The 23,796-nt window shown below is 38.6% G+C and overlaps 1 pseudogene; it reads right to left on the reverse strand.

Annotated features, from left to right (window-relative positions):
* Positions 1–19,088: 19,088 nt before the first annotated feature.
* On the reverse strand, positions 19,089–19,520 carry LOC136320539 (histone H2A.V-like; annotated as a pseudogene).
* Between the last annotated feature and the right edge of the window lie 4,276 nt (positions 19,521–23,796).

Genomic DNA, 23,796 nt, shown 5'->3' on the forward strand with positions numbered 1-23,796 from the left:
ATATAATTTCAACTATATCAATAATTACAAGTACATTTTCAGAAGTCATGGATCTGTGGTTTTAATTAATTATGTGACCATTTTCATAATTGTATTTTATACTCATCTTTTTTAGTTTAATTAATATATAAACCCACTGTAACATAATTGAGGCCAAAATAATTGAGGCCAAAATAATTGAATTGCATAAAATGTGAAATTATTATATTGCAAGCAAGCTGGGTCTATACTGTTAACTAGCTCAAGAATTTCATGATGTCTTTGTGTAAACCAAATTCACTCCAATCTTTCTATAATATGGTGCTGTCTGCTGTTAGTTGTTCATTCAAGCTTAAATACTGATGGTTTGGAAAGAAGCTGGTTCTTATGGCTACTGATATTTCTAGAAAGGAGGAGCAAACTTCAGAAATCTTAGGTAGCTGGCACCTGTTTCTCTATTCTGGTCTAGGGAATTAGAGGCAATACGAAATTGGGATATGGAGACTCACTTCCCTTCTTGGTCATGCCCTTTAATCCATTTTTTCTGTCCCTACCACTGAACCTAAAAACATTATCTCATCACTATGTAAGAATAGGAGCCTGACAGAGGAGCCAAATTGCCAATCACATCCTAATTTGTAATTATTCTGAGCATGTTATCTCAAAGTTTCACAGTATTAACATCCAACAATGTACAAGCACTGTGTTGGCAGGTTTAGAGTTGAAGAGAGAATATATAGCCAGTTGTAATGGTGCATTATATTGGATTAATTATTCTTTAAATTATTTGTCCTTCCAACAACAAACATTGTTTATTTTGTGCCAGGCACTCTGCTACACCTTAACAGACAAATGTGAAAAAAGTACACTTCTTACCCTTAAAGAACTCAAGGTCTAATTGTCAAGAAAAGCTAAATCAAAAGTTCCATATTGGTGATAAGTACTCTGCTGTCAGTATTATAAGCTTTAAAATTACAGAGGACTGTCCAACTGTAGTTATAAAAAAGGAGACATAGCAAAAAGGAACTATTAAGAGATGGGACCAGATAGGTTGAATACGGCCAGTTAGATCTGTAATATATAGATCAATCCACACTTTTGCAGAATAACTTATTGTATATAACTTTTATAACATTCTATTTCATATTTCATGTAAGGGAGGAATGTTGCTAGGTATGTAATTGACTTTAAGAGGGTTAGCAATGGAGAAAGTAGGTAGATTGATATTAACCATTGGACTTATTTCAGAGTACTATGTGATCTACTGTTGCATAGCAGAGTGGATGTCAGTTTGTCTTCCTTTTCTCAGATATGTGCCTTATTTTGAACATGTTCACCTGGAACCTCTCAGTTTACTCTGAAAGTCCAATAATGACCATTTAAGAAGAAAACTCTGTGTGTGAAAATGAGGAATCTAGTCTTTCATACAGTTTTAGACCAGGTTTAAAATCCAAAGAGCTTTAGCTACCTCTGTAGCAAACTAGTTTTCTAGATCGTATTTCTTTTTTTCCTTACTCGTTTTGTACAGAAGCCAAATACTATACTCAAACCAAGATTAAGAATCTAAGATGCACTTTCCTATTTTCTAAATTGCTGATTTGATCCTCTGCTTCATATACTCTACTGTTGATTCTGTGTAATATAGTATTTATTTCAGTCAATGTATTCTTCATTTCTGATTGATTCTTTTTTATTTGTTATAGCTACATTTTAATGTTTCCTATCTCTTTTTCTTTAATTCCAAGTACATCTACTATTCCACTAAGTTCATTGAACATCCTTATAACAAGTGTTTTGAATATTTTTTTTATATTTGTGCATTGGGAGCACTGTTATAAGAACTCAGAGAAAGTGGCACTATGCTTTATCCATGTACATACCATCAAAAATAGTAATATTCTCTTAGAAAGATAAATTTATGCTTAATGAATATGTAGATATATTTTGACAATAAGGTCAATTTCTGAATTTTTTTTAAAAAGTGTAAATGTGGTGTATCATATAAGGTTAGTTCTGATAATACATAATAGAAAGTTAATATACCAAACATAGAAATTTGTTCATTTACATGTAAGTCCAGAGGCATGTAGGTCAAAGCTATTATAACACCTTTAGCCTTCAGTCCTAGGCTCCCTCTGTCTACCTGCTTGATTGTCCTAGTGCTGCTGGCTTTTAAACTTAGAAATATCTCATGTTTTAATATGGCTGCTAGAACCCCAGCCTTATCATTCTTATTTTAGGCAGAATGATGGAGAAAGGTGGGAAAGGTAAAGGCATTTCTCTGAGCTGAATCATTTTTTTTGAAATTCCATACAACTCTTTCATTTCTATCTCATTAGCTAGGACCTGTCATGTCAACAGTAGTGATAAGAGAGGATAATAAACTTAATAACTAGTTGCATCATAGACCCAAATGAAATATATTTTCCTATCAAGGCAAAAAGAGAATGGATTTACATGGAAAATGATAATTATTTTTACTCTCAACTGATACTTTTGTCTGAAAATAGCAGGAAATCTAACTAAAAGTGACTCAAACAATAGAGATTTTTCAAAATTTCAAGTTTCAAATTTATAATAAATAAATAAAAAACAATATGATAATTTATGGTTCAGCATGGCTGTGTCATCCTCACTGTTGGCATATCCTCTTGGGAGGATCTACACATGATTCCATTTTAACATTTCATGTGTAGCCTGCCATGTCCAAGGCAGAAAAAGAGATGCTTGCTCTGTACAAACAGAGAAGACAACATAATATTCCTGCAGCTTCCCAATAGTCTTCTCTGTCACAGAGACAACAGCTACTCGGAGACCACATAGCACGCCCTGAGGGACCTAGGGGAGACTGCCTCACAGTCCTCCATATCGTTTTCATGAGACGGCCCTGAATCCCAGTCCTTACAGGTATTTATTGATACACACAATATAGAATGAGGAAGTCAGAAAGCCCAGAAGAAAATGAGAAGAGAATGAGGAAGTCAAGAAGCAAACTTTTTTTTTTTTAAGATTTTATTTGTTTATTTTAGAGAGGGGGAGAGAGAAAGAGAGGAAGGGGAAGGATCAGGAAGCATCAACTCCCATATGTGCCTTGACCAGGCAAGCCCCAGTTCTTAAACTGACAACCTCAATGTTCCAGATAGATGCTTTATCTTCTGTGCCACCACTGGTAAGGCAGGAAGGGAAATTTCTTTAGAGCAGATGAAAGGGCAAGTGGGAGTAGCTCATATGTCCCCACTTATTGATTAATCAGAATTACTAATTCTATCCCTGTTGTGCTGTATTCAGCACAGTACTGGATTCAGTACTTCTGTCTCTGATGCCACTGTGGCTTTTGCCTCAGGGCACTGGCCTCTGTCCCTGTTTTATTTTCTCATTCAGGGCCTCTACACTTCCTATCATGTCTCCTTACCCAGCATTGGGTCATATGCCCAAGTCTGCAGGGCCAAATACTTAATTTGCAGAAGCAAAGTAAAAATGTGAATGTAGGCCCTGCCGATTTTCTCAGTGGTAGAGCGTCGGCCTGGTGTGCAGGAGTCCTGGGTTCAATTCCTGGCCAGGGCACACAGGAGAAGCACCCATCTGCTTCTCCAGCCCTCCCCCTCTCCTTTCTCTTTGTCTCTCTCTTCCCCTCCCGCGGCCAGGGCTGCATTGGAGCGAGGTTGGCCTGGGCGCTGAGGATGGCTCTATGGCCTCTGCCTCAGGAACTAGAATGGCTCTGGTTATGGCAGAGTGACACCCCAGATGGACGGAGCATCGCCCCCTGGTGGGCATGCCAGGTGGATCCCAGTCGGGTGCATGCGGGAGTCTGTCTGACTGCCTCCCGGTTTCCAGCTTCAGAAAAATACAAAAAAAAATGTGAATTTAGGGTTTCTTGCTCAAAAAGTAAGATGAAGGTAACAGAGGGCTAAACCAAACATGAAGCCCTTCTGAGTACGCCAAGGAAGTCAGTCCTTTAAGCCTCAGCCGGTCAGCAGGCAGAGAGAGTGAGGTCAGCATGACTAGCCCAAATCAAAGATCACACCCTAAGCTAGAAGGAGTCTTGTCTTCCATGAAGGCTGTGCCCTTTGTAGAAGACAAACTGGAAGTTCTGTTGTGAAAACAAATGGGACCAATGCTTGCTCTACAGACAATCCTAGTTTGTCACTCAGGGTGTTAGGAATTTGGAGTTATGTTCTCCTAAAGGAAAAAAACATTGTTGCCTCTAAATAAAAGTAGGAAAAAGACCTACTAGTTTCAATTTTTTATTATTCATAAGCCAAAGTAGTTAAAGAGCATACCTAGATATACTTCTGGTGAATTATATAATTAGGAAGGTTACATACTTACAGCTCTCAAGATTGATAAAAACCACAGACATGGGTTTTTATCCACCACTGAGTCTGTTTTTGAGGAGGATTGCAAGCCTCTGATTAAGAGAACATCCCAAAATAGGTGAAATAAGGCATTTCCATTGTATTACCATTTTTCATGGACTTTTAGTTTAGTTTTTCTCAAGTTAGAAATTGTATCAAGAAAGAAGCTGTTGGGCAAATAAGTTTGTAGAATTTGTGTTGTTTGGTTTTGCTCACTTTTATTAGAAATGGTGCTGCCCATGTGGGGTGGCTGATTAGCTTCATGCTTGGGAAGGGGCTTGGTTATGCTAATGGTGCTGGAGGAGGGATTTATGCACCAAAATGTTTTAAAGAGAAGAGGAGATCACGTTGTTCTGGAAGAGAGGAGGCCACCTGGTTGCAGGGGAGGAGGCAGCCAAAATGGAGGCATGCAGAGGGGACTGAGTGAGGCTGGTGAGGCCTTTGATTCTAGGAAACACCGGAAAGATTCTCCTGGCTGTGGAACAGGAGAACATGCGAGTGGGTTTGGTGCCCCGTGTGTTTGTTTTTTACTCATTGGCTGGTACGAGTCTAGAACAAAAGGTAACGGCCCATCAGTTCTTGGCTCTGCAGTTTCATTACAATCTGCCCCAATTAAATGGGAACCAGCATGGGCCAGGCAGCTGTGATGGCAGCCACGGCTACTGGCCCTGCAGAAGCAAAGATCACCTATTGAATATTTCCTACTGACCAGATCCTTCACTCATGCTATTCTGTTTAATGCACACAAAAAACTTGTGAAGTAGATCTCATTCCTCCCATTTTGCAGATAAGAAAGAAGAAAAGCACCATTTCCAAGGGTAAGTAACAGACAGCTCGGACTTAAACCCAGGTATATCTCTCTCCAAAAGCCAATCTCTTTTTACTGTACAGTATGGCAATATGGTTTTAAAGGTCCAGCCTCATCTTTAGAAACAATTGATCTGAGATTGTGGAAAACTATCATCCAATTGACACATTTTTTTTTGTCTGTTTAGCCTATCTTTTTAAGACAGCTATTCATCATCTTGAAAAGTAATGGACGTTTAGTCTTTTCCGTAAGTATGGGCAAACAGAGATGAAAAGAATGCAATAAATATGCCCACCAAAGTGTTCAAGGAAGAGTTAGCAAGACCAGTTACAGGACTACTTAAGCAGAAATAGATTTAATTATAGAAGGTAGGGTAAAAATTGACAAATATTTTTAGGATGAAAATACTAAGGAAGCTGAATTAGCTCCTGTAACATTAAGGTGCAAAAATGGAAACTAAGGGATATGATGATGATGAGGGAGTGAGAAAGGAGTCTAGCATTAAGAAAATATTCTGCATGTAGTTCTTAAAGAAAAAGGAATAATCTTTCCTAAGCATGAATTTTATAAAACATTTAGACTAGAATTGACTGGCAGCCAGGTACAAAATATGTTTAAGATTGAAGACACTTAAGAGCAGTGGTTTTTTACATTTTATTAGGCAGATACAGTATAGAGAAGTGGTTAAGGTCATTATTACAAGTTGAATTGTGTCCTCCAAAAATGCATATGTTGACATTCAACCCCCAAGGGTCTAAGGATGTGACTTTATTTGGAAATAGGGTTGTGACAGATACAGTATAATTAGTTAAGATAATGAGGTCATTAGGGTGGACACTAATTTAATATGACCAATTTACTTATAAAGAGGAAATTTGAACACAAAGACAGGCATGCATTGAAGGAAAACAATGTAGAAATATAGATCAGTATAATTTTTTCTCTGCTGCATTTAACCTGCTTTTAAATCAACCCACTGAGTTCTTTGCTTTGGTTATCATATTTTTTCAGTTGTCACGTTTTAAATATGCTCTTTTAAAAATATATTGTCATTTTTTATAGTTTCCAGTTATAATCTGAATATTTTATATTGTCTTTAACTCCTTGAGCATAGCATGAACAGTACAATAGTGCTTACAAAATATGTTATCTAGTTGCAAAATCTGGGTCTATTTCTGTTATTTGGTTACATTTCCCTGTGGGTTTTACCTCATGTTACCTGTTACCTGGAATACCAGATTCCCTTTGTTCTTGTATTTTAAAATGTATTTTGAAAATTGACATGAAACATGAGATGATCCTCCTTCCTTAGGAAAAGGAAGTGTATGTTTGCAAGGTGCCTCAAGATAAATGGCATTGTGGGAAAAATATTTCTTGGTTTCAGGCTTGAGGATTTCTTTACTATTTAAAAGATGTAAACTCAGAAGTAGAGTGTGAGAGTGGGTTTTCTTTGGCGGGGGGTGGGGAGTGGGGGTGGATGGGTATTTTTGTTTATCTTTACTTCCAAGGCACAGAACCCTTTCTGGTTCCTTTCTGAAGCACAGGCTCTTTTCCAGGCTCCACACCTTGGTGAGCACTGAGATTCCAATTGTCACCCCCAGTCTCTCCAGGCAGCTCAAAAGCAAAAAATAGCCCCCAGATCCTTCTCAATGGTAAACAAATGTTTCTAGGATGAAAACAGTCCTGTAGTGCTCTGCTTCTCTCTTTGGGATCCTGAAGTCTCCTGGGTCTTGACTAATTGCTTCATATTTCTTAGCTTCTCGATGCTTTTATGGGAGATACAATTTTTCTTTCATTTACTTCTGAACAGTATCGTCAGTGGAAAGCTTGCTCCCAATTACAAAACCTGTAATTACCTGAAGCAAATGAGTCAATTTTCTTTTCATTAGAAAATGCTCAAAAATTCTTTCAATACAGTATTTAGTAATAGTACAAAACAAGAAACTTTGCAGGCAATTTTACTTAATTTTTTTTTATTTATTCTTTTTTTTTTTTTTTTGTAGAGAGGAGAGAGAGAGAGGGAAGGAGGAACAGGAAGCATAAACACCCATATGTGCCTTGACTAGACAGCCCAGGCATTTGAATTGGTGACCTCAGTATTCCAGGTTGATACTTTATCCACTGAGCCACACAGGTCAGGCCCAATTTTACTTTCTGATTTTTTTTAAATTTTAATTTTCTGTCTTCAACTAAACTGTAAATCCCTCATTATTTGGACCTGTGGTGGCAAAGTGGATAAAGCGTCAACCTGGAAATACTGAGGTTGCCGGTTCAAAACCCTGGGCTTGCCTGGTCAAGGCACATATGGGAGTTGATGCTTCCTGCTCCTCCCCCCCCCTCCCTTCTCTATAATAAATAAATAAAATCTTAAAAAAAAATCCCTCATTATTTGAAGACTCTTTCTTATTTATTTATTTATTTATTTTTGTGACAGAGAAATTTACAGAGAGAGGGACAGACAGGGACAAACAGGAAGGGAAAGAGATGAGAAGCATCAATTCTTCATTGAGGCATCTTAGTTGTTCATTAATTGCTTTCCCATATATGCCTTAACTGGGGGGGCTACAGCAGACCGAGTGACCCTTTGCTTAAGCCAGTGACCTTGGGTTCAAGTTGGTGAGCTGTGCTCAAACCAAATGAGCCCACACTTAAGCCGGTAACCTCAAGGTTTCAAACCTGGGTCCTCCGCATCCCAGTCTGATGCTCTATCAACTGTGCCATCACCTGGTCAGGCTGTTGACTCTTTAATAACTTACAAGATTGGCACAGCAACTAGTGGATGTTTAATAAATGATTCAAATGGATGGATGAAATAAATGGTAAATCAATCAAATGGGTCATAATTAAATTATGAAATTTCACCATCCAACAATCTAGAAATCTAGAGTATATCAGGTAGTAAAATTATTCTACCTTTGCTTTTATTATAAAGAAAAAATGTAAACAAACCAACACCAATATATTTGGATGCCAAATGTCTTTTCCTTTTTCTTTGTATCTTGAGATAGGGGTCTCAATCTCTGATTTTATATACTGTTGAAAGGTTGAGTATCACCCAAAAGTTTCTGAAAAATTTCAGAAGTTCTTACATAATCAAACTTTAGAGTTGAGTTTTTTCCTTCTTTGAACCAGTTCATTTTAAATATCATCTCATCATTATAGATATGTTCCCTATTATGTCCACCAGACATAGGGCAAAAGCCCTTCCCTTATATTCTTATTTAAGCCACATACTCATTTTAATTTATGTTCTTATATAATAGAAATCATTCTTCACATGCAAATTTCTATCCTGCTGTTTTTCACCTAAAATTTACTATGAGCTTTTTCTTATATCATGAAATATTGTTTAAAAACATGAGCTCTGCATCATATTCCCTAATATAGTAATACCATATTTTAGTTTAAGCATTCTGCTATTTGGGGGAAATTTAAAGTATTTACTATTTATTTTTAATATAAACAGCTGTTAAGTAAATATGTGACACATAAATCTTTGTCCAATTTTTATCTGTTTTATTAATGTGAAATCATTTCTAGGGAAGGAATAACAATCTAATTATATGAACTTGTTGAAGACCATAAATACATATTCCAAAATACTTTTTTATAGGTTGTAAAGATACAGACTTTCTCCTACAGTTAATGATGCCAATTTCATGTCAATTGGCAAATAGATTTTTTAAATTGCTAATTGAGTAGATTAAAGCAGCGCATCATTGTTTGAATGTACATTATTTGACTACAAACAAAATATTTTGTTATGTTTTGGTAGTAAAATAATTTGTAACTTTGTGTTTTACTTTGAATTCTATTAGTATGATTAATGGATGGGTTATGGAATGTAATCTGTGTTCTATTCCTGAAGACTTAATTTGCAAAGCGATATTGAAGTGGTCTTTTTCATGTGCCTTAGTGGTGACAGGTAAAATGCAAAGGGCTCCTGCATTGTTCTGAAAGCCAGATTGTATTACTGAAGACTGCTATCATGAGAATCCATGAAAGGAAAGCCAGTGTCGGGTCCAGGAAGTGATAAAAACCCACATGCACAAGACCATAGGATTTTCTAAAAACAAATGGGAACAAGTACCAATAAGAATGATTTCATGAAAGAGTCCAAAGAAATGACATCCTTGAGTTTGCCTAAGGTAGACATGAAACTGTCCCTGTCCTAAAGTTCTCAGTCTCAAACTGGTCCAGGTGACATGAGCACATCTCTCGGAAGACTAAGATGCTGCAAGCAATTAGGATTTTATATTATGGCGTGTTACATACAATGTATATGACATTTATGTAAGTTGTGACTCTTGGTAAATTTTCTTAAACTTTCCTCCTTAAGTTTTCATGATTCATTAGAATTTTTCCATCATGTCAGCACAGATATATTTGGCTTAAGAAAGAGAGAGAAAAATTAGAAATTTAAACCTGAGCTCTGTCACTTTCTTATTATTTGTGTTTAGGCTGACTCCTATCCTTGTTCTAAACATCAGTTTCCAAATTTCAAAATGTGGATGATGACATTTTCCTTGCCTTTCATATAGGATTGCTTTGATGATCAAATGGGACTTAGATAAAAGATTATTTCAAAATTTGAATGTGTTTAAGAAGTTTGAAAAACAAGGTTTTATTTTTCTTCAGTTAGTCAGAAATTTCCATTCCTTGGATAAGTGGTAGTTTATTATAGTATGGTAATTAAAATCTGACTTACTAAAAACCATTGTACTCTGGGCACGAAGAGATATCAGTGCCGACCTTAAGGCATTCATAAAGAAAAAGGCACATAACTGCAATAGGCTGTGTGGATTCATAGAGCTTGTCTGCTTATTTTTAAATGCCAAGTTCTAAATCCCTTTCTGGGTGGGTGGACGGTGCCAGTAGTGATCGAAATAGCAGCGACCTATCACTTTAACATGGTGACAGTCCAAAGGGCAGTGTCACAGCGATGGATAATATTTTTAAATGATCACATGTTACGATTAATGTGATACCTAGCATCCTCTCTGCCTGGGACAAAGGCTACGTACGCAGCAGCTGGGATTCAGAGCTGAGCCAGGACATCCAGCAGGTATTTCTGACACACCACGTGCCTTTGGAACAGCATGGTCTTCCTTGATAACTGATGATACAAAGGCATCCTTCCTGTGGGGAGGGGCGGGGAGATAGAGAGCAACACTGAGGAGGAAAAAAGGCAGATCCCTGCAAAGATATCTCAGCCTTGCCTAACCCTGCTTCCATTACTTTCAGACAAAAAGAGAAAGAAAAAGAGTTTATCTTCTACATGTTTAATCGCCAGAGGTTTACTGTTGTTTCCTTGGTGAAATGCATTTTGTACAATAGCAATCCTTTGGTTATGAAACTATAGGGGATTCTAAGACAATGTAGGTATTTTTAAACTTTCGTTTGAAGAAAAAAATACACATGCCAGAGGTTTCCATTTGCTCTCCTGAACCTTTTATGAGAAAGTCCAGGTAAAAACATGCAGATAGTACTCTTTTATACCATTATTATCCTGCAGTTGAAATGCCATCTATATCATCAAACAGTTTTTTTTTTCTCTCCAATCTTTCCATTTAGACCATTGCTCTTATTTCATCCTGCTCCTCCTATCCATTCTTAAGGCAAAAATTATCCTGATATCCTATATCATAAAAATACTTCCTCTGATTCTAGTTCTCTTTAAATATACAAATGAACTGATTTAAGGATGAGCTTTGGAGTCTGGCAGATCTAGGTTTAAGTCTCTACATCCACACTTACTATCTGTGTGACTTTGATGAATGCCCTGAAGACTTAGTTCCCATATCTATAAAATGAGGATGATAAGAGTACAGACTTTAGAGAGTTGTGAGGGTTTAATCAGACATGAAATATAATGGCTAGATACAGTGCCTGTCACTTGTAAGCCCTCTTTACTTAATTCACCACAATTCTTCATCAGTATCAGTGTCCTGAGTGCATGGATGAATCTTGTTCTTTTTGTTCACTGCTATACCAAATGGCCTAGAACAGTGTCTGTCACATTATAGGTGTTTACCAAATGTTTTGTTGAAGGAATGAGGAAAATAAATTATCTTCACTGACGATCTTCACATTCTCTCCTAACCTTGACCTCCCTAGGAAGAGAGTATACCTAATGCAGTGCTTAAATGACAGCCTGCCTGTCCTTGAATTGCAAGTCTGCCACTTACATATTGTATGACCATAGGCAAGTTTCTCCATCTCTAGCCTCAGTTTCCTCATTTGTTAAAATGTGGATGGTCAGAGTCATTCCTATGGAATAGGATTGTGAGGATTAAGGAGTCAATACTTGCAAAGCAGTTAGGGCACTGCACGTGCTATCAGGAGCACTATGCAAGTGTTTATTATTGGAATCATTTGACTTATCTAGAATTTGACTCGTTATTCTTTTACACCACTTTCTGTCCTGCAGGGGCTTGTTTATGGTTTGTCAGATCTCTGTGTTATTACCTCTTATTTACCCAAACTAAAAAATGGGGCTGGCACATAATAACTGTTAAACACTTGTATTTTAGATGAGTATTCCTCCCTATGGCTTAAATGACTCTCCTGAAGGTGTCCTGGATGTTATACTCATCCCCATGACCTCCCACATACAGACCCCTCCCATCTGGCATCCTGCTGTTCACCTTCAAGAGCCACTCCGAAAATTTCTTTACATACTTATGACCTGCTTATAACCATCCATCCCAAGGACTACTTTACACCATTTCCTGGAGTTCCTATCTTATTTAATAGCATACAGGTATGAACACTACTCCCCTACCCAACACTGTAATTGTTTATAAGATTTGGATTTTGATACCTTTTCTTCCACTTTGGGAAAATCTCTTAATCTCTCTGTGCCTCTGTTTCTTTGTCTGTGAAATAAGGAATACCAATGTGAATCTTCTAAATTTTCTATGGTTTTTGTATTTTGTGAATCCATTCATGTAACAAGGTGCTTAAAGCAAGGTTTATCACCCAATAAATGCTCAATAAATCTGATCTAACATTATTCTTGTTCTTATACTTGCTGAAATCAAATCTTTTTTCACAGGACTGATTCAAGTCTTAGCTGATTATATATGGGTTTAGCACTCAGTTAGGAACTTGTTTAACATGTGATTATTACTGGACACTTCTGATTTTTTCCAACAAACGGAAGACCACGTTAAACAGCAACACTCTTCCTGCAAATCCAGCTGTTGGAATCTTGGTATGTCAGTGTGCACAGAGAGTATTTGATTGAGTCCTGATATGATAAATATGGATGGTTTCTTGTACATTCAAAAAACTGTGTTTTCTTCAGTATTTCTCCCTTACGTAGGTTCTGGTTTTTTTTTTTTTTATATGCTATTTTATGTTTACCACATTGATTTCTTGCATGAGTGTTTCTTCCTGGAATGATCTGCCACTGATTTTCATTTTATTGTCAAAATCTAAGTCAGGTGATATTTTCTCTCATTTATGGGGAACATCTCTTTGCTTCTGTGCTTCACCTATAAGTTGCACATGTTTAATTTGTGGCATTGTAAGTGTTTATGCAGTGTTTATATACACGTCTGTTTTCTCAGACAAAATTTGATAGTCTGAGCTTTAATCATTTCCATTTCCACAGTGCACAGCCCATATATAATAAGTGCTCCTATATAATAAGTACTCAATAAATTCCTATTGAATTAAATAGGATTTTAAGGAATAGGTTTTATTAATGATAAGAAAAGTTGTTAATGTGAAAGCTCCTTAAAGTTGAATTCAACAAGCGTTGGTGAGAATGTGGAATAAAGGACATCGTGTATTGTTGGTGGGAATGCAGAATGGTATAGCCACTGTGGAAAGCCGTATGGATTTATCTAAAAAAACTAAAAATGGAACTGACTTATGGCCTAATGATCCCACTTCTGGGACTATACTTGAAGAAACCCAAAACACTAATTTGAAATAATACATGCATCCCTATGTTCATTGCAGGATTATTTACAATAACCAAAATTTGGAAGTAGGCCAATTAGATGAGCAGATAAAAAAAGCTATGGTACCTTTACAGAACAAAAAACTACTCAGTTATAAAAAAAGAAAGGAATCTTACCTTTTGTGACAGCCTGGATGGACCTAGTGAGCATTATACTAAGTGAAATAAACCAGTTAGAGAAAAACAAGTACAATATGATTTCACTTATTTGTGGAATCTAATGAGCAAAATCAATTAAGGAACAAAATAGAAACAGACTCATAGATACAGAGAACAGACTGACAGTTGTCAAAGGGGAGGAGGTTGCAGGACTGGGTTTAAAAGGTGAAGGAATTAAGCAAGAGAAAACAATTTATAGACACACACAGACAGCAGTATGGTGATTGGTTCCCAGAGGACAAAGGAAAAGGATGTGGAGGAAGTAGAAGAGGATAGAAGGGGAATAAGTGGTGATGGAAGGAGATTTGACTTGGCATAGTGAAAACACAATACTATATATGGGTGATAGAGTATAGAATTGTACACCTGAAACCTATATCATTTTGTTAACCAATGCTACCCTAATAAATTCAATAAAAAAGTTCAATTGAAGAACAGAATTGTTGAAGACTCTCAGGTAATTTTAATATTATGGTGATTTATCTATTTTTGTAAATGCGAAATTATCTCAGATGGCTAGAACTTTTTAAAGATTCAGACATGAAGAATAAGGAATTCTTGTACTGAAACAGGGAAGGGAAATGTGAATTCAATGATTTTGAAGGTCTCCAAAGAGCTTACATTCTATTAGTGGATATAAGACATACTCATAATTAAACAAATAATAAAGCAAAACTTAATAAGATAATAGATAATAGTAAATAACATAAAAGAGAAAAGACAATATGGAGTTTAGGAGGAGGTGTGCTTGGAGTCAAGTCTAAGTGGCAGTGTGCCATGTGTTTGCGAGGGAATTTCTGATGCTGATAATTGCATAACTAATCTGATGCCTTGGCACCACCAAAGGGACAGCGCTCTAGACTTACTGGCAGAAGTCATGCAACCTTCTTCAGTCACACAGTTGAGAGCTGCTGGCCACCACGAGTGTCAGTGTTTCATGAACCCAAATCAGGATTGTGTCTGACAAGTCCTAATCTTCTCCTGGGAGTACAGGGATAGGGCAATTTAAAACAGTAGCACATGCTTAAAATCCACACAGTGACTTTTCTTCCTTCTTTCCTTAGTTTTTCAACTTTTTCCCACATTTAACTCAGTAGTTATGTGGTGCTCAAACAATACTTCCTGGATAAAAAAGAGCCTATAAATGTTATCACCACTGTTTTTATAATAAGAATTTGAAGAGTGTGCATGTTTCATTTATTCATCCATGACCATTTATTGAGTGCTTACTAAGTTTTGTGGCTACGAAGTTAGTGACTTGGAAGCTATCCTAGACTGTTTTTTTTTTCTGTTCTCTTACTAAAAACCAAAGAGTTACAAAATCACATCAATTTTCCCCAATCAACATATGTATTAATTCCCACAATCCTTATTCCTTATTAATTTATAGGGGGATGAGTTCAGTAGTGCCTTAATGGTCTTCTGACTTTGACTCTTAATCTGCTTGCTAATCCACCTGCCATGTATGTATCTGCCAGAGGGATCTTTATCCCACAGAAATCTATTCATGCCTTTCTCCTGTACACACTTCATTGTTCCTTATGTTGCCCTTTCTTCCTCCAGGGTGCCTGGCCCTTTGATCCTAGTGTTTTTCTCAGCACTGATATACTTTTGTTTTTTGTTTTGTTTTGTCTTGTTTTGGTATTCCATAAAACAGAAAGCTTATGATTTAATCATTCTCCTGCTCACATCTTTGACTTTTTAAAATAGACTTTATTTTTTAAAGTGATTCTTAAGTTCACAGCAAAATTGAGCAGAAAGCACAGAGATTTCCCATATATCCTCTCCCCCAAACATGCTTAGCTTCCCTCATCATCAACTTCCTCCACCAGAGTAGTACATTTGTTTCAGTCGATGAACCTACATTGGCACATCATTATTGTTCCAAGACTCTTGAGTTTTTAGTTTATTGCTCTCTCTTCAATATATTTCTGGGTTCTTTTGTAGGCAGGTTATTTCCATTTTCCACTAACTATATGCTTTAATTCATTTAAAAAATGCTGCTGAGTTTTTCTGGTTAGTATGTGAAACACTGGGAATAAATTAGTGCATAGATAAATGCAGTCCCAGACCTTGGGTGCTTATGTGCTAGTTCCTTATCACAGACACTGCCTCTGTCAGAATAAGTACAGTCAATTGGTGATGATTACAAAAGGTTCAATAAATAGGAATGCTTACACAGGCCTCTAGTATGCCCTAGTTTTTTACTTAAGTTTTCAGAGATGTCTAATATGCTCCATAAAATTACTTATTTTACTAAGGTGACACCATACCTCCTGGGGTTGGACTGACCTCTTTACTTGGATCTGGCCCTTTAAACTATAAAGTTTCTCTATGTCAGTCATGGCCTTTGTCTTTGCTCGTCCTGACCATACTTGAATTCTTGTCCCATACTTCATGACCTATTTCCAGTCATCCAGGTTTCTGACATCTTAGTTAGGGATTCGTATTTGATGCTTGGGGGTGAGCTCAGACCTGATGCTCTTTTCCTTTTTAGTGGTTTACTTTGTGCACTGTAAATATTTCCTTCAAACTAATTGACATAGTTTTCCTTGGGCAAATAGTTCAGCAATTTGGCATAGTCTCTAAAATTTTGTCTATGAATCTATGTGTATCCCTGCCTATTTTGGTTAATTATGGCCTCATTCACAAGTCTAAAATGCTCAGTGCGTTTTCCAGACCTTTCCACCACTTCATTGCAATGGGTAATGTAATATATTTGAAATATGGAGGACAAGTATTTTACCCTTTTCCTTGCCCTTTCTGTTATTAATAATCACTGTGACTTTTCAAAATCTCACCCTTCTCCCTCCACCCGCCTCTCCCTAGATGTGTCCTGTCTCTTGTCTAATTAATGACCATAGTTTACAGACAGTGCAGCTGTCTACACATATGGTTCATTACCCTTAAGACAGAAAACGATGTAAGAGTTGAAGGTTTCTTTCTCGGGGTTCTTTGGGCAACTATGAAGGATGAAATCATTAACGTGACTTTTAACTAAAACAGGGCCTTGTGGTATTGCATCATCTTGTTATACCTCTAGTGCATACACTAGATGCATTATGGCTTTTAAATCAGGGTTTATTAGCTTTTGTTTATGGCCAAATTTACTTGGTGCCAGAGAAAACTGAAAAATAGTAAAATATTTTACTTGGTATCTGAGTTTTCTAAATGTCTCACATTTCGAGTGAACTACCAACAATAAAATTAATTAATTAGAAAAGGGGACTCAGTATTTTCCTAGAAAGACAACAGGCTATCATTATTAGGACAGCTGACTTGTTTTAGAGAAGGGAGGCATTTATAAGCCTAAAGAGAGAGAAAGTTCTTAGGTGCTTCATAGAGTTGCCTTCATTTGTGTGACACATGTATATTCATGCTGTTTGCCAGACTGTCTTAGGTGCTGGGTGCTAGTGAGTAAGAACCACTCCTTGTTCTCTCAGAAATCAAGGGACTGCTTTCCTGTCTTGGTGCTAATATATAAGATTGTTTGGCAAAGTTCTCAGTTCATCTTCTACTATCTCATACATCTTAGGAATTCTGGTAACTTTGGATCCTGTGTTGAGCCTCTGCTTTCTCCAGTCCCTTATGTCAGCCTTTAGTTATTCATATGTGACTAGCTCCTCCCGGTTAAACTCACAGCTGAGGCCTGTGCTGCCGATTCAGGAGGCACAGATATCCTCCTACTCACATACCAGTGAGGAGAGAAGTACTCATGGCTTTTGTGCCCGGGGTGGCCTTCAGAATTGGGTGCTGACTAAAAGTTATATTGTTTTCCAGTGTCTTGTTGCTTTTGTCTCAGTTCTCTCCCACACTCAACTCTGTTTTTTAACTGAAGTTTTATTTTAAACTTTCTTCTTCTTTTCTTTTATTCAGTGAGAGGAGGAGAGGCAGAGAGACAGATTCCTGTATGCACCCCAAGAGGGATCTACCTGGCAAGTCCACTAGGGGGCAATACTCTGCCCATCTGGGGTGTTGCTTTGTTGTCTAGCAAACAAGCCCTTCTGCCACCTGAAGGAGAAGCCACAGAACCATCCCCAGTGCCTGGGGCCAACTTGCTCAATTCGAGCCATGATTGCAGGGGAGGAAAAGAGAGAGAGGGGGGGGGGAGGGGCAGAGAAGCAGATGGGCGCCTCTCCTGTGTGCCCTAACCAGGAATCAAACCTGGGACATCCACACCCCAGGCCAACACTCTACCACTGAGCCAACCGGCCAGGGTTTCCTTCTTTTTTCATAATAACTGGTTTGCTTTATTCTTTAGTTCACCTGACAGCCCCAAACCCAACACTTAGCTTTTCTCTTCTGAATTTGTCATTTTTTTAGATCTGTATCAACAAAGACTGTTTCTTACACTAGCATATGCAGTTTTATCCTTACGTTGAGGGACATGTGGGCCCTGACAGATGCTGGTTATCCAGCACTGGATCCTAGGTCCTCTCCTTGGACTGTACTCTGTCTGTCTGTGCTGGGGCTCTTCCCTGGTCCCATCACCCTGAGGTGTCCTTAGGCCAGAATGTCAAACTGGTTTCATATATGTGCCAATTCTTAGTAAACATTGGGGACTGCAAGGAGCCCAGGAGTGAGGGTAGTGAGGCTGGCCGTGTCTGAGTTCCATTACCAAAAATGTGGTGTTTGACGGGCAATGTCTTCCATGGCAATACCTACTTGATATATCTGGAATGGGGATTTGGGGAAACATGCTTCATGCTGGCCACCAGCTCAGCTCAGAAAGGGGCAAGGCATTGATTCCATCATTGCCTTGAGCAGTTACCCTCCCTGCCAGGTGGCTGGGGAGGCAGTCCAAAGGCCACAAAGTTGCAACTGTCTTCCCTAGGCCCTGGATGGAACAGCATAAGCCCCACGCTAGAGGGATCTTGGAAGGGCAGCCCATGCAGGGACCCACTGTCATCTGCACAGTCTGCAAGTTGCAGCTTCTTCTCATCTGGAGTCAGCTTCATCCAGGCAAAGATAGCTGGCTGTCCAAGTGAGTTAGATGCAATTAGGGTGTAAAAGCATTTCCATGGCATTTACACAGAAATAACCTTAATCTCTGGATAAACTCTCAATGATTTCCAGTCCAAAATAAAAAGGTTCATCTACAATGTGCTACTGAGAAACTCAAATATAGTAAAAAAAAGAGTTACTTTAATTAAGTTCTGGTTGGAGGGCACACTGCTTTGAAAAGCACTGTCTTAGCAGAAGACATAAGTGTTTGTACAACAGAATGTTTCCGGACAGTACCAAAGGCACCCAACATAACTCCCACTTGCCCTTCCATTTCCCCTGGTGCCACTCCACACCGTGGGCAGGGAGGCTACTTCATCCGGCTGACTTTGAGAATGTCCGAGTGCCCCGTGAGTAGCATATCCAGGTATCTGTTGAAGTCCTCCTCTCTTTGCTTGTGAATTCTTGAGGTTTTGTTCAGGGTACTCTCCATCTGCTCTTTCTCCTGCCTCTTCTTCTCCTTCTTTTTTTTCTTTTTGTAAAAAATGGTTTATCAATTCTATTTTTGTATAAAACACATGGGAGAAATCCAGCCAATCAACACATAACTCTTGCACTGTGAAAAGGTAGTTTTATCAAACTTCAAATCTTAGAATGAACAAATGTTTCTTTTACCATGTCTACAGTAATTGTCCATGCTTTTCCATTTAACTGCTTTAAAATTCCACGTATCCCCATTATTTCTTTTTATTATTGATTTTAATGTATCGTGTTTACATAGATTCTAGTGTCCCCCTGAATGCATCCCCATTATTTCTTATGTCCTAGTTACAGTACAATGACGGAGAAAGAGGGTTGGTAAAGCAACTCGCTATGCAGTTTTCGGCTGTCTCTTCTTTCCAATCAGAGACTTGTGGATGTGAGGGATCACCTCCCCACCACCCCCGGCTATGGTAGCCTTGATTAGAGAACCCAACTCTGTATCCCCAAGGATCACAAGCTGCAAGTGACGTGGAGTGATTGCTAACTTTGAGATCCTTGCACCCATTACTTGCCAGCTCCAGCACCTCGGCAGTGAGGTTCCCCGGGATTGTGGCACTGTACACAGCCGCAGTGGCGCTGACCCATCCCTGGCTGGTGGTGCAAATCTTCAAATGTCTGTGGATGCGGCCCATGGGAAACTGTAGCTCAGCTCTCTGTGAGCGAGACACCGCTTTAGCATGGGCCTTCTCACTGTCCTTTCCAGCTTTGCCTCCAGCCATGGTCTCGGCCACTCCCACCCTTGCTCCCGCAGAACCGCCACCGCCGCAGGTGCCCTCTCCTGCCTCTTCTTGAAGGCCACTCATCCAGGCTGTGCCACTTCTCCTTGATCTTTAACTTGATGAGAACTTGAGCACTTAATAAGCTCAGGTGTCCAGGTATTATCTCATATCTCATCAGAGATCTTCTCTTCCTTTTCCTCTCTTTTGTTATTTCCTCTCTGTTCAACCTTTATGCCAGGGGATTGCAATCTGGCTTCTGTAATCTTTAAAGGGTCTTTGTAAACAGACTCTGCAAACAGACTTAATGATATCTACAGCTCCCTACAATGGCATTAACATGTTGTTTATGTGTGCCTATGTTTGCTTCAGATTATGAAAGTGATCCATAAATATACTGTAATAACATATTTGAACCTCTATAGTTTTAGATATATACTTTTGTCTGTCCGTGAACAGTGGCCAGCATGCTTACAGCATTTATTACCATGAAAGTACCAATCGTTCTCAAATTGTACTTCCAGCCTGACCTGTGGTGGCGCAGTGGATAGGGCGTCAACTTGGAATGCTGAGGTTGCCGGTTCAAAACCCTAGGCTTGCCTGGTCAAGGCACATATAGGAGTTGATGCTTCCTGCTCCTCCCCACTTTCTCTCTCTCTCTCTCTCTCTCCTCTCTAAAATTAATAAATAAATTTTAAAAAATTTAAAAAAATTATACTTCCAGATTAGAATTCTCTCCTATGCACTTTCAACTACCTGTATGACATCTTCCTAGGAGTCTCACAAGCTACTCATGTGCCAACCTGACCTATTGTTCTTTTGTTATAACTTTGAAAAACATCATCTCAGCAGAAGATCTAAGGGTATGTGTAAAAGAATGTTTCTAGACAATACCAAAGGCACCCAAAATAACCCCAACTTGACCCTCTGTTTCCCCTCGGTGCCATTACATACTGCAGGTAGGAAGGCCACCCTGCCCACCTGTTTTTTCATCTTATAACTCTTTTTTGTTGTTGATTGATTGATTGATTCTGGAGGTAAAGAGAGAAGAAGGGAGAGAGAGAGAAGGAAGCATTCATTTGTTGTTCCACTTAGCTGTGCATTCATATGTTGCTTCCTATTTTTTCCCAGACAAGAGATAGAACCTGCAACCTTAGAGTTTCAGAATGATGCTCTAACCAGTGGAGCTAACCGACCATGACTGCCTCTTTAACTCCCTTGACTCTTGATTTCTCTGATTGTTTTAGATAGAGCTATCCTTACCCAAGACAGATAAGAGATCTTAAGCATCCTTTCTTCCTTCACCATAGCTTTTATACCAGTGTGTGGATACTACATATTATACCAACTTTTTATATATTACCAAAATCTCCTCAACCCCGTGTCCTCTGTTACTACTACTGCCTTACTTCAAAAACTTTAAAACTTGTAGCTCTGCCTATATTATTGATGCCTTCTGAAGTATCTTCCACATTCAGACAAAAGAGATCATTCTCAAAAGCATATGTAATCATGTCTTTTCTTTATTTAAAATGTTGTAATTCATCCCTTGTCTACAAGATGGGATGACGTCAAAATTCTGTTAGTGTGGTCCACAGTGCATCCATGATCTTGTTTCTCCCAGGCTTATCTCTTGGTTACTTCCCACATAGTTTGCTGTCTCCTAAGCTTTAGTGTTTTCTGTGCTCATGCAGTAAAGTACCTTCCCAATGGACATGGGGCTCACTTTTATTCCTTGACACTCTGGCCAATCATTTGGCCTGTTTTGACTACAGAATTAGCATATGTGATGCAAGAGGTATCTTGAAGACTACTTAGATGACAGGCCTTATTTGCTCTTGAACTCTTGCCACCACCATGAGAAGGAAATGCCCAGTCTGTTTTGGTCTTGGAGGAAGACGATGAACAAATGGGTGAGAACTAGATTGTTCCAGTCAAGCACCGAATAGAGCAGAGTCCTCTACAAGGGAGCGGGCAAGCCCCGGTGATATAACCAGTATCCTGCAGCTTGTTGTTGTGTGCCTCTGAATTTTGGTGTAGTTTGTCACATAACAAAAGCAAAGTGGTTCATTTTTCCATAAAGCCCTATTCAACAGCTCAGTGTTTCTCAAAGCCATAGACCTCCACTCTTATGATCCTTTACTTTGATTCCCTTCAGATTCTCATCTGCTTAGTGAATTCTTATTTATACTTTGAGACCCAAATCAACTATTTCTTCCCTGGTGAAGCTTTCTGTGACTCTACCAAGAAAATTGTCATTTTTCTCCTTTGGATCATGTGATACTTTCCATATATCAATCTTCATTCACAGCTTATCACGTCTTTTTTTCCTTATAGGCCTGAGTACCCAGAGGACAGGGCTGCTTATTAGTTAACTTCAGGCAAGATCTGGGGAGCTTTCTGAGAAGAAAACATTCCTAAGGTGAGCATAGAAGGATGCAGGTAAACAGGGAAGATGTAGATCAGGAAAGCCTGGGTCACCAGAGGGCTAATGTAACCAGGAATGTTTGTGAATACCATGTTCCCTCAATGATTCTTCTACTTCCCAGGTATAATGGAGCCTTCTGTTTAGTGCAGTGAGGAGAACTATTCCTAAGGCATAGTTGTAGATATTCCCTGAAACACTGATTTTCTCCCTTTTGGGAAGCAAAATCATGTGCTGTGTGGTCAGCACCTGCTTTTCTCTGGGCACTCTGTGCAGCTGTCCAGTTTGTGAGAGATGGTGACACTTACAACCATTACAAGGCAACTGTCCTAGCTGCCTGCCATAATGGGGCCCAGGTCCAAGTGGCTACCATCTGGCAGGACATCTGCTCTGCTACTTGGAGGGCTTTGAATGCAGCAACATGACCACAGAGAAGACATTGCACTCTGCCCTTAAGGAAGAAGAATGTATTGTGTAGTTCTACTCATACAAAAGATGGCAGTGAGAGTGACCCAGAGGGTGGCCTTTCCACAATGGCTGTGATCCTTAAAACCTCCAGGTTTGGAGTCCTGACAATGTGTTTGAATATCTTTGATGAAAATATGGCCTCTATAGTCTGACTGACTGGGTTCCCATCCTGGCTGCATCACTTTGTGACCTTGGGATAAGTTACTTAACCTCTCTGTGACTAGCACCGAATCCATCTTCAGTATATGTCAGCTATTTTTAGTTTTAAACAGCACCTTAGAGTTTGTCATGTGTTCTGGAACTCTGAGGCTGCCAAAGATCTCCAGGCAGTTCCCTTTAATGATGCTCTAGTCTTATTTTAGTTGACACCATATAACCTAGCCATTTTGAATACCTATATTCCCCTTGTTCTTTTTATCTAGTCAACTCTTCATTTAAAGCACCTTTTCCTGGAAGCCATCCTTGATCACCTGCAGGCAATGTGCTGCCATATCTCTCTGTGTACATACCTCTAATATTGCGTAAATGGATGGCATCTCTATTACTCTTATTTAATTAATTCGGTAAATTATATGCTTTATTGTCTTCCTGTAAAAACATCTATTCGTTCTTGTTTCAAATGCAGATTGTGGCCCACAAGGGAGGGAATTGAAAGCCCAGTTCTGAAGAATGAGATTGGAATGGTCACAGGCTACTTTCCCATCCAAACCTTCTCCAGCCTGTGTACAGCCAGAGTGACCAGCTGGAAAGAGCTGATCCAGGAAATGGTGTTATTGGTCCAATATAGACATTTGTTTGGCTCAATATAATCATGTTTAAAATGATTTTAGTTAAGTGGAATTGTGTGTGCACATTGTCTTCAGATTTCGAATAAAGATGAAGCCATTTGGCCACTGGATTGGCTATTGCTTAGGCCAGCAACCCTCTTAGACAGACAAGTCCTTGTCCACTTTATGTAATTTGATGTATTCAATGGAGCTTACCTTTCCAGAAACAAATCTCTCTCCAGGCTGAGATAGAATCTGATATTCTTACTATTTTGGCCAGTCCTTGAAATACGCGATATCTCTATAAAGTTGCTACAGAAAAATAAGCTTGTCAACTGAAATGGACAAGCTTAACCAATTCAATTAAGATTATAATAAACATTAACATATTTATTCATTTAATAAATATTTCCTTCCTATATAACACATACTAAACATGTCTATTGTTTGGGATAGATCAGTGAACAAAACAAATACAGATTTCTTCCCTCCAGGACTTCTTGATTTGGTAAGAAGACACAGAAACTAATGAATGACTATAGAAGCAGAATGTAAATTTTAGAAGGAAACAAATTCTATGAAAAAATAAAGCCAATTAAGATGTGAATTTTTATATTTAAACAACCCTTTCACATGCATAATATCATGTGATTTTCCTAG

Source organism: Saccopteryx bilineata, chromosome 1, assembly GCF_036850765.1.
Source record: "Saccopteryx bilineata isolate mSacBil1 chromosome 1, mSacBil1_pri_phased_curated, whole genome shotgun sequence".
NCBI lineage: Eukaryota > Metazoa > Chordata > Mammalia > Chiroptera > Emballonuridae > Saccopteryx > Saccopteryx bilineata.